General features: G+C 43.6%; 3 non-coding genes across 3 annotated transcripts; 2 read left to right on the plus strand and 1 right to left on the minus strand.

Annotated features, from left to right (window-relative positions):
* Window positions 1-5,700: 5,700 nt before the first annotated feature.
* On the plus strand, window positions 5,701-5,774 carry trnan-guu (transfer RNA asparagine (anticodon GUU)). The gene has a single exon. It is a non-coding gene; the product is annotated as a tRNA-Asn (tRNA).
* A 1,319-nt stretch (window positions 5,775-7,093) lies between these two features.
* trnaf-gaa (transfer RNA phenylalanine (anticodon GAA)) lies at window positions 7,094-7,166 on the plus strand. The gene has a single exon. It is a non-coding gene; the product is annotated as a tRNA-Phe (tRNA).
* Window positions 7,167-9,822: 2,656 nt separating this feature from the next.
* Window positions 9,823-9,894, minus strand: trnah-gug (transfer RNA histidin (anticodon GUG)). The gene has a single exon. It is a non-coding gene; the product is annotated as a tRNA-His (tRNA).
* Between the last annotated feature and the right edge of the window lie 2,267 nt (window positions 9,895-12,161).

The raw sequence follows: 12,161 nt of genomic DNA on the forward strand, positions 1-12,161 counted from the left end.
TTGATGAAAAATAATCACAAAATCAACTTTAAACAAGTTCCCATCCTCCAACATAGCAGAGATCAGCTCATGGTCCAATACTGGGCCTCCTCCTGATTAGTAGGCTGGATTTTTACAGTGAACATTTGAAGTCACCAAATGAGAGATGGAAACAAAATGAAGTCCAGTTTGATGCTGGAAAACCACTTCTTTGACAAAACTGTGTTTTTCTCAGCTTTCGTTAAAAAATGACAGTTTTTCATGAAACCATCCTTCATTCAGGTGTTGATGAAAAATATAATAGACTCACTGACAACAAATCTTTTGAAATGAAAACAGACACCTTGGTCTTTGTTCTGATGAGCTCTGATGTTGTTCAACTGTTGGTCTCTGAGCCTCAGCATCCCTGCCTGTTTGAAGGCGTATTCTGTCCAAGTAGAGCTCATGATGTGTTCATCTGACCAAAATAAAAATGGATGAAAATGTCAAGAACCTCCCTCCCAAATGTGATGTCTTCCACTGAAACACCTCTGGAACATTGAGAGGTTTCCTCCTCCAACAGTCCTGTCTTCTTACCAGCTTTGCTCTCTCACTACTGTTTAGTGTTGGTGAGATTTTGTTCTGTGACACCTGTGAGGAAGAGACTTCTATTCTTCTTCATGATGTCATGACATGATTTCTGGAGTGAAAGTAGTTAGTGTGATGTCATATGAGCTCCATGATTTTCTGTTATTTTTGGTAAGCGTTTCATTGTTTCACCTGTACATGCGTAGTTAAGTCAGAAGGGGGCAGTAGAGCTCATAGAGTGTTCTTTTTCTGCGGTGGTTCTGGTGATGCTTCCAGTTCTTGCCAATGCTGAAGTAATAAAAGAAGGTGTTGTCCAGCAATGCTGTCTGTCTTCATGGTGTCTCATTGACTCCTTCATCTACATATCAGGCCACAGCAACAGTGCTGTCCGTCACTACACAACATTGACACTGAGATTCCCACTATTGATGAGTCAGCACATCCTGACTGTTATGATGACCTCAGCCTGAATGCTCCTCCTTCCTGAGATGCCAGACCTCAAAGGACTCCAGTTTGACTCAGAGTCACTTCTTCTTCTCTTGGACAAATAAATGGATGAACAAACACTAAAATATCAATCATGATTTAAACCCACTGGCAAAACCAATGTTTCCACTTTGTTGATTTTTATAATTTCCTTCAATAAATACAAGTGGGTGGAGCCCAGATGGGGGGCTGCACGGTGGTGCAGTGGTTAGCACTGTGGCCTCACAGCAAGAAGGTTCCGGGTTCGAGTTCCGGCTCGGGCACGCGATCTTTCTGTGTGGAGTCTCCATGTTCTTCCCGTGTCTGTGTGGGTTCTCTCTGGTACTCCGGCTTCCTCCCACAGTCCAAAAACATGCAATTGGGGACAAGGCTGATTGAATACTCTAAATTGACCGTAGGTATGAATGTGAGTGTGAATGGTTGTTCGTCTCTCTATGTTGGCCCTGCGATGGACTGGTGACACGTCCAGGGTGTACCCCGCCTCTCGCCCGTTGATGCTGGGATAGGCTCCAGCCCCCCCGCGACCCTTAATGTGTAGGAATAAGCGGAAGATGACGATGGATGGATGGATGGAGCCCAGATGGTCCAAACCTGTTTCCTGTCTCCTGTCATTGTGGAGAGTCTCTGTTCTGTCCTGCTGCTGTCCAGTTGTCTCAACTGAGCCAACTCAGACTCACACCCTCTTCATCAAAACATGACGTTTGGTCGAGTCCTGTCACATCAAGGTGACGTGGAGGAAGTCATCAGGAGACACGGCGATGTACAGCAATGTGACATCAGCAGAACTGTGGAAGTTTATACTGAGTCTCCTGATGACAAGTGGCAGTATAGGGATATTAAAGAGGGTCTGAGCTAAAACTGAACCTTGGGGAACCTCAACCTTTGATCTCAGAGTTTTGTGTTTGATCTTAGAATTGTTTCTTTGATCTCACCTTGATTTCTCAATGATTTCTTTGTGGACACAAATTGTCTTTGATCTCTCAGTCTTCTTCTGTAACCTCACCAGTTGAAGCTTTCTCACCACTTGGATCTCATGTTTCTGACATCTCTGAGCTTGTTTCCTATCCCCCTGTCTCATATTGATGAGGTCATACAGCCTGATGATGTCTATGGTTCTCCTTTGAGTGGTTCCCTCTGGGAGAGTTCTCTCTCTGTAACTTGTGTGTGTGTTTGGTCGTATCATGTTTCTCCTTGACAGCACTTCAGTGATTTTACCACTGGTGTCTCATCTGTGATTCACCTTTTATTTTATTTCATTTTGTCAAAGATGAAGGTGTGTTTGTTGTCATTTATTCATCATGTGATTGCTCATGTGACTGTGGTCACGTGTATGCCAGATGGCGCTGTTCTTTTCTTTTGCAGATGAAGCGCTTGTAACATCTCTCACTCTGATCACTTCATGCTATTGAAGCAACTCACATGTACCCTGACTAGCTCAGTCAGTAGAGCATGAGCTGCTTAATCCCAGGATTGTGGGTTCAAGCCCCACGTTGGACGTTCATCTTGAACATCACTGCTTGTCCTCTCGCTTTTTGCAGCTGTGGGAGCTTTGATTGTGAAGATTGACTCTGCAAGGACCTGCCGTGAGGCTGGGCTCTCCTCTGTATTTGGTTGCTAGGAACCTGAATCAGTCCTCAGTGGAGCGGTGCTGCTGAGTCTGAGTGAGGCTTGAGTGAGAGACTGAGCAGGAGCGAGCAGGAGCAAACAGATTCAGGCAAACTCCACTTAGTCCACCAACATCAGAGCAGAGGAACTGAGTTAATCTAACAAAATGGATTCATATCATCTCCACTTGGAATGCTCTGGAACTACAAGCACACTTAAAATGGCCGACTTATGACAACAGAAGGTACTTTGAAGTAGATTTGATTTATTTCAGTCAGTGACAGTCATTTTTTTCAAGAATTTAGTTCAGGTAACTTCATTGTTTTACTAAGATGAGCTTTAATGTTATAACATTAAAAAAAGACCTAAAATATAGTAAATATAGTGGAATATATTGGAAAATATCCTGCAATATATTAAATATTATATTTCCATCCATCCATGTTCTTCTGCCTCACACCTGAAAGCCACTGGGATAAGGGTTATGTTAAAGATCTAGAATATCTTGTGAATATGTAGAGCTTAATTCCAGCAGCAGACCTCCTCAGGTGATGGAATTTATATTTGACATGTTTACCATTAAATGAGACACATTTGCAGTCCATTGAAATCTACTTGTGTTCATGGTGAGTTGATTTCAAAACATGAGCTGACAGAATCTACGTTTAGGGAGGAACCACCATATCCAGGGGTCTGGACCTTTTTGTAGTCAGAGCCATCAAAGTAGCAGACTAAGCTAGCAGACATTAGCATTGAGAAGAAACTGACCAAACACCGCCCTATTGCATTGTGGGAAATTTTTGCTTGGTTTGTGTCCATCACTACACACAAGAAATTTGTCTCATGCTGCCGTGTCCCGGAGTTGAACCGCGGTTGCTGAGGCCACAACACAGAGTACTAACCACTATACGATCACGTCCTCCTCAACAGCAGATTGAGCTTCCATGTCTTTGTCTCAGGTGAGATCAAAGACAGATTTCGAAGAGCAAACACAAAACTCTGAGATCAAAGGTTGAAGTTTCCCAAGGTTCAGTTTTAGCTCAGACCCTCTTCAAGGTGGAACCAGCAGAGGAGCTCAGTAGAGACAACTGGACAGCAGCAGGACAGAACAGAGGCTCTCCACAATGGCAGGAGACAGGAAACAGGTTTGGACCATCTGGGCTTCTGTCCACTTTGATGGTTTTTAAAACATTGAAGGAAATTGTAAAAATCAACATTGTGGTTAAATCATGATTTCTAGTTGAGTGTGTTTGCTCATCTGTTCCAGAAGCTTCTTCTAGAGTTGACCCTGAATGAGTGGAGGGACCTTTTTGATCATCAGGACTGCTTTTTGATGCCCTGATGGTGCATCGGGGTCATCATGGTCCTCCACCATCTGCAGGGGTTCCAGGACTGTTGTGGTGTTTGTGGGAACTGCAGGGAGAAGCCCTCAGACCTGGAGAGGAAGTCCTGGACACCAGCAGACCTCTCAACACCTGCAGCATTTTTTCAGCTCCACCAAACCCAACATTCACTGCCTCCTCATCATCTGGGCATCAAAAGCAGCTCAGACCTGCTGCAGCTCAGAGACCTCAGCCATTTTTAGGATGTCTCAATGATTCTCCTTCACAGGATTTTCATTCAGAAACAATAGAATTGTCAAATACCACAACAGTGGTTGTTGGTAAACAACACACACACACACACACTCACACACACACACACACACACACACACACACACACACAATTAGTTTGTGTTTGTGAGAAGATTTAAAAAATCTCCTGTGCTGTGTTGAAGATTAATTGTTGAATATCAATCCTCTACTCATGTTCATGGGAGTGTAGTTTTTGTGGTCGAGTGGTTAAGGCGATGGACTAGAAATCCATTGGGGTCTCCCCGCGCAGGTTCGAGTCCTGCCAACAACGTTGAACTGCTGTTCCAGAGGAGACAACATCTGCTCCTACTGTAGGTCCATGTGTCAAAGGTTTTCTTTCAAGGGCTGGAGCAGCTGATGATGAGGGAGAGAGAGAGGATTGGTAGCATGTTGTCTTGTCTCAACCATTCTGGTGTTGACCAAAATCTTTGTTGATACTCCAGTGGTGGTGAAGGTGATGGAAATGTTCCAAGTGGGACGGTTCCATGTTCAACCAGTTTCATCTGGAACTAAGGTGGAGCTTAGGGTTAAGTAGGAATTGGTTTGGTTTAGTCCCTGGGAATGTCAGTGTGTGTGTGTGTGTGTGCGTGTGTTTACATGCAGACTTTCCCTTGTGTCAGCTGATTTGGTTTGGAATCCATCTTAGTCAGGACATTTTGAGAAAATTTTCTCATGTAGTTGGAGTTATTTTGATTTACAACACTGGAAAAAAAAATCCCCTCCCCTCCAAAAACACTCCTTTTCAACTTTGTACCCAAATTGTCTCCTCATCAGGCACCACAGCATCCAGTAGGTTCAGTTAAAACAAGTCATTAGAGATTTAAAAAATGTCCATCAAACACAAAATAAGGCTTCAAATAGGTTTCCAATTTCATTTCATGTTGACACATTTTGTCCATTTAACATCAGGACTGCTCCCGGATCGTCTCCATGACCTCATCCCAGCACCGGAGTACCGCCCAAGTTCATCAAGGACAGCAAACATGAGTAGGTCTAGGTTCACCTCCATCTTTGGAGGTTGTTGAATTTCCTCCTGAGGACCGTCAGGCTGTTTCCTTACTTTGCTGTGACACAACAGCAGACAGCAACAAGGACTGCTGCAGTGCACTTGGTAATTGGATGCACTGAAGTCATCCATTCATGTCAGTGATGTCACTTGGCAGGACTGTCATTGCCGTCTCATTCGAGAAAAGAATCCAGACTCCACATGTGGCTCCCATGATAACTGATGGACCTCTGGTTGGAGGCTGGACGATGATGTTTGGTCTGGGGTGGTTAAGATTGTGGGGGTTGTTTCAGTTCTAGTGCTGAAGGCTTTCACCATGACAGTCAGACTCTCATCTGTCCTTCATGTTCCCTCAAATGTGCCGTGTGGACCTCACACTCTGAAATTTAGCCTGAAAACTCTTCATGAAAAGCGACTCAGAGTCTCTGTGGCGCAATCGGTCAGCGTGCTCGGCTGTTAACCGAGAGGCTGGTGGTTCGAGCCCACCCAGGGACGATGACAAGGCTGTACTGGTGCTTAGGACTCTGTTGATCAGCTGAGTTGCTACTTGATGTCAACATTGGTCTGTTTCATCCTGAGTAGTTTGATCATAGCAAAGACGTTGCATCAATGATCTGAATGTGGACGGACAGATTGACCCTCCACAGCAGACGCATGTGACAGATTTCTTGATGAGACACTTTGTGGTAAAGCCAGATTCTGCCAGTCCCACTGACATATTTCAATCACACATGTTCAGAGATGATTTTGTTTTCCTGAATACATTTATTATTTTCTGATCACCTTGTGGATTTTTCATCATTCTCCTCATTACCATACTTTAGGTTGCAGTATGTACACCTGAGTTAGTCTTGGGTTTCAGAAATCATACAGCATACAAATAATAGCAGGTTGAAACATATTTATGTAAAAGAATTTAACATGGTCTCACACACACACACACACACACACACACACACACACACACACAGAGCCTGTCTTTGGTATAAAATGGTCTGTCACGTTCTCTCACGTTGCACAACAACAAAACAAACAAAGACGGCCATGTCCAGTGTGGTCCTGGATATGACGACTGGACTGCAGGGTCCCAGTATCACTGTGACAATTCTTTTACCAGCTATGACCTTGGAAAAGAACTTCTCAGGCGGAAACTTTTCATGGTGGTACAGTGAAGAAAACTGGACCTGAGCTGCCTGCTGAAATCTTGCAGGTGAAGGACAGAGCTCCACCTCTTTTACAGACACCACCACTGTTGGCTCATGTTGTCAAAAAAAGTGTCAGTTTTTGACACACACGCATCGAAACACACACACACGCACGCATCTAAACACACACACACACACACACACACACACATGCATGTTCTTGCACACAGAGATTTTTCCTCTATTTTTGTTTTTTACTGATTTTGCAACCAGTAGTTGGTTTCTGTTGGTTTGATTTGCTTGACTGGTTGTTTTTTGTTTGACCTTGCAAATCCATATTTTGGGTTCTGGCTTGCTCTGCTTTTCGTTTTGTGTTTGTATTATGTGAAAGTGGCATATTTAAGACAAAAGACACTGTTAGAACAGAAAGATCCAGAAAACCCACCAACAAGAGGTGTGTCTGGTACAGATGTGGAATTATTGGCTCACACAATGTTGAGGCAACTGGGAAGAAGACAAACAAAAAAGGCTTGTGTGATTCAGACATTCATCAAAAATGGTCCTGTAGAACTGTTCAATGTGTCATGACTTCAGAAGCTCAAATCCTCTCTAAGTTCTAGTGAGAGTGGAAGAGATTATAAAATGAGAGAAGCAGGGCCCTCACTCAGAGCTGAAATAGCTCAGTTGGGAGAGCGTTAGACTGAAGATCTAAAGGTCCCTGGTCCGATCCCAGGTTTCAGCAAAGGAACAGCATTGACTTTACTTTCCAGTGGAGGAACTGCAGACATGAAGGAAACTAACATCTTGTCCTGTGTATTCTTATGACATTCAAGACATTTTTGGAGCCTCTTGTTGGATTTTGCCACGGAGAATCAGAGCCAATCAAAATCATGGTGGACTTTAACATGGAGGATTGAACAAGTGAAGAAAGCAGCAGCAGTTTGACCTTCACAGGTGTTTCTTTTCCTGTCTAAATGCTGTAGAAAGAACCTGAGTAGCTCAGACGGTAGAGCATCAGACTTTTAATCTGAGGGTCCAGGGTTCAAGTCCCTGTTCTGGTGCTATGGATGTTCCAGTGTTTGACAACATGGTACTGGATGAAGTTCAGTGTTGAACAAACTGTCATCATCAGAAGTAGAAGTGTTCTTGTCTTGCCACTGTGAGACTGTTGCTAGAAAAGTGACCAATAATAATTTCATGTGGCATGCAATTAACAAAACACCCACATTAATGGTTGCAGGGGGGCTGTAACCTATCCCAGCATCTACGGGTGAGAGGCAGGGTTCACCTGTGAGCTCTGTCAGGTATGAAGGAACCTGTTGAGGACGTCAGACATGCAAAGACACAAACACACCCACCAACAGGACCCTGCACACACAACGCCGCATAGGACCCAGGCCTGGGGCCGTCACCAGTGTTCCCATAGAAACCACCAGCGTCGTCCAACATTGGGAACATGAACTGTGTTATCATACTTTTCCAGACTTCTTATGGAAAAAGTCAACAGAAGGACAAAAGTCATTTTAGCCCACCAGATATTTGCTTGGACACTGAGTTCATGTGAAATTTAAATGACAGCTGAGAATCAGGCCAGAGGCCTGGATATTCAAAGTCTTCAACTTTTGCTTTTGTTGTTCCATCAAGAAAGCCAATGAGCCAGTTAGTTGACAACCAAGAATCAGGTCAAACGGAAAACAACATACGATATGAGGTTTTTCTTGTTTCTTGATGGGCAGCCAAGAATATTTTCAGCATTGGATCATTAAAGTCTGTTTCATTTCTGATGTCGTGTTCTAAAATAATTGCTCACCTAAGAGGATTCTAAAAAGTCAGACTTTCTCAGTGATATTCTCTTCTCAGGCTTTCAAATCTTTTAAATTTCCATTTTCCACAAGTGAGTAGAAAGTTGTTACTCTCTTTGAATCCAGGATTTAAATCTAGGGTTCATTTTATGAGGCTTGAACCCAGGATTAAAAGCACATCATTAAATGACTTGTAGTGATATTCTCCTGTTAACATTCCAAATTATTCATTGAGATTTGGACATTACGGAAACATTTTTCCAGATTTTGATGGGCCAGTACAGCAGGAACTGGGGCTCATTCATGTCGTGGTTTAAATTTGAGCCTGGGTTTCTTCCCCTGCAAGATAAATCTGGAAAGCATTTTGTTCAATTCAGAAACGGTTTTGAAGGCAATTTCTCCAGTTGGTCCTGGAACTAGAAAGAGATCTTGTGGTAGGACATTTGTTTTTACTCTATCAATCCTGTGACTCAGACTCAGAAAGGAAATGGAGTTCCATCTTCTTCTATCATCTTCAAGGAGTTCTGGCCCCAATCCAGGTGGAGGGTTTCCTCCATGTGTTCTGGAGGTGAGTGATTAGAATGGAGAATTTATATCCAGCAGAGCTTCCAGTGTTTCAAAGAGTTTTATTAATGCAGGTCCTGTGTTAGGGGGCTCACTTCAATATGTTAAAACATCATCAGCGTCCAGCGCCACCTTGTGTTCTTCTCCATTTATGTAGACACCTTTAATATTTGTGGTCTCTCTCAACCACTGTACGAGGGGCTCGATATGAAGAGCTGGAAGCAGCAGGAACTGGGGGGTCATGTCTCATGGTCTCTCTTATTTTGATATCCCATTTGTGTCCTGTTCTTCCTGTTTTAGTTTGATGTCGAACCTCCCCTCTCATTTTCAGGTTACTTCACTTGCCCTTGTCTTCTGTTTGCCTGAGTCTCTCGGTGCATCCGAATAGATGTCAGGACTCTGAGAGGGAACGACCTCAGCAGAGACTCCTCTATTTAGAGGAAAGGAGAGCTCAGAGAACACCTTTTTGACATCATTCAACATCCTCAGGGACGATCGTTTACAAAGTTCGATTCAATATAGGACACATAAAATCACACCACATGAAGCAGGCTAATGAACAATAAATCAAATATAAAAATGCTTCATTTTAAGATATAAAATATCTTGTGAATATCTGGAGCTTAATTCCAGCAGCAGACCTCCTCAGGTGATGGAATTTATATTTGACATGTTTACCATTAAATGAGACACATTTGCAGTCCATTGAAATCTACTTATGTTCATGGTGAGTTGATTTCAAAACATGAGCTGACAGAATCTACGTTTAGGGAGGAACCACCATATCCAGGGGTCTGGACCTTTTTGTAGTCAGAGCCATCAAAGTAGCAGACTAAGCTAGCAGACATTAGCACTGAGAAGAAACTGATACCTGGAGCCTACTTTTGGGTCTGGTCAAGTGATAACAAAACAATATCACATCATTGTCAGACTGACGCCTGCTCAACAATGACCAAACACCGCCCTGTTGCATTGTGGGAAATTTCAGCTTGGTTTGTGTCCATCAATACACACAAGAAATTTGTCTCATGCTGCCGTGACCCGGAGTCGAACCGGGGTTGCTGCGGCCACAACACAGAGTACTAACCACTATACGATCACGGCCTCCTCAACAGCAGATTGAGCTTCCATGTCTTTGTCTCAGATGAGATCAAAGAAAGAATTCTAAGATCAAACACAAAACTCTGAGATCAAAGGTTGATGTTCCCCAAGGTTCAATTTTAGCTCAGACCCTCTTCAAGGTGGAACCAGCAGAGGAGCTCAGTAGAGACAACTGGACAGCAGCAGGACAGAACAGAGGCTCTCCACAATGGCAGGAGACAGGAAACAGGTTTGGACCATCTGGGCTTCTGTCCACTTTGATGGTTTTTAAAACATTGAAGGAAATTGTAAAAATCAACATTGTGTTTAAATCATGATTTCTAGTTGAGAGTGTTTGCTCATCTGTTACAGAAGCTTCTTCTAGAGTTGACCCTGAATGAGTGGAGGGACCTTTTTGATAATCAGGACTGCTTTTTGATGCCCTGATGGTGCATCGGGGTCATCATGTTCCTCCACCATCTGCAGGGGTTCCAGGACTGTTGTGGTGTTTGTGGGAACTGCAGGGAGAAGCTGAGAACTGGAGAGGAAGTCCTGGACACCAGCAGACCTCTCAACACCTGCAGCATTTTTTCAGCTCCACCAAACCCAACATTCACTGCCTCCTCATCATCTGGGCATCAAAAGCAGCTCAGACCTGCTGCAGCTCAGCAGACCTCAGCCATTTTTAGGATGTCTCAATGATTCTCCTTCACATGATTTTCATTCAGAAACAATGGAATTGTCAAATACCACAACAGTTTTCAGCTTGCTGGTAAACAGTATTTCAACTTCCATTCCACTGTGTAATGGCAGTGACTGATGTGTACTATATGCAGTACTAATCAAGTACAGCCCTGACTGATACTTTATTTCCAATTATAGGAAGGATAAGAATGTTGAAATGGACCAAGCAGGAATAGAATCTCAAGTCATGTCAACTTTACTGAGCAGCACTCAGTTAATTTCAGGAAACACAAGACATTTTTACCACATGTCAATGAAGTAGTCAGCAAAATAAATATGACACTAAACAGTAGTTGAGGGAGAGCAGAGCTGGAAATAAGACATTCCTGGGAGGGGAATAAATCTGAAACATGCAGAACCAGAACACAGCCACAGCTTTCTGTCATTTTCTGTCTCAAATACTTGACAAGTTTCAACTTGGTCCAAAACCTGCTCACCTCTCTGGGTGTCAAGTGTGTCTGCACCGTCTGACCAAACTGCATCAATTGTGTGAGTCTTATTTCCTGCAGATCAACTCTGGGCAGTGTTGATTGCAAGAAGAAAAAAAAGTGGAAAAATAATGGAGTCTTTGCCAGAAGTTCCTTCTGGCTCAGGCCCTAAAAAGTGCTGTCAAGTAACGTTAGAACCAAGCTCTTTTGTTCTCCTGCTGTCACTGTCAAGTGCCAGCTTAACATGTGAGAGGTAGCAGGATCCATGCATGTGTTCATGTTTACAGCAGACAAGGAGGAAACCTTGGAGGATTTCAGTGACTTTTAGCAGTGGTTCACACTTCAGGTGTGAAAGCTTCTCAGTATAAAGTTTTAAGTGAGCGAGCCAGGAGTTGAACCTAGAATCTTCTGACAGTAGTCAGTCATGCTATCCATTGCACCACCAGCCCTGTGAAAACCTCTTAATGTTCATGTGTACTTGATTTTATAGAAAATCCAAAAGATCTGGTGGCATTTTCAGGGGACACAATGGTGCAGTGGTCAGCACTGTGGCCTCACAGCAAGAAGGTTCCAGATTCGAGCCCCAGCTGTGTGGAGTCTGCATGTTCTCCCTGTTCCTGTGTGGGTTCTCTCTGGTACTCCAGCTTCCTCCCACAGTCCAAAGACATCAAGAGGGGACGAGGCTGATTGATACTCTAAACTGACTGTAGGTGTGGCTGTGAGTGTGAATGGTTGTCTGTCTCTATGTGTTGGCCCTGTGATGGACTGGTGACACATCCAGGATGAACCCCGCCTCTTGTCCGAAGGCTGCTTGGATAGGCTCCACCCCCACACACAAACCTTGACATATAATCAGTGGAGAAAAGGAAATTTATCAACACTCATGACTTCATCTGTTTTGAGAACTGAACTGGATATAAACTCTGAGAATTCAGAGTAAGAACCAGGAGGGTGGGACACAATAATAGATAGGAGGAAATGTGGAGTCTGGGTTCTTTTCTAGAATGTGATGGCAATGACAGTCCTACCAAGTGACATCACTGACATGAATGGATGACTTCAGTCACATGACTGGATGACTTCAGTCACCTGACTGGATGACAGTGTAGATGCCAATGT

Source organism: Aulostomus chinensis, chromosome 4 (genome assembly GCF_037954235.1).
Source record: "Aulostomus chinensis isolate RoL2024-O1b breed Wild chromosome 4, RoL_Achi_v1.0, whole genome shotgun sequence".
In the NCBI taxonomy this organism is placed as follows: Eukaryota; Metazoa; Chordata; class Actinopteri; order Syngnathiformes; family Aulostomidae; genus Aulostomus; species Aulostomus chinensis.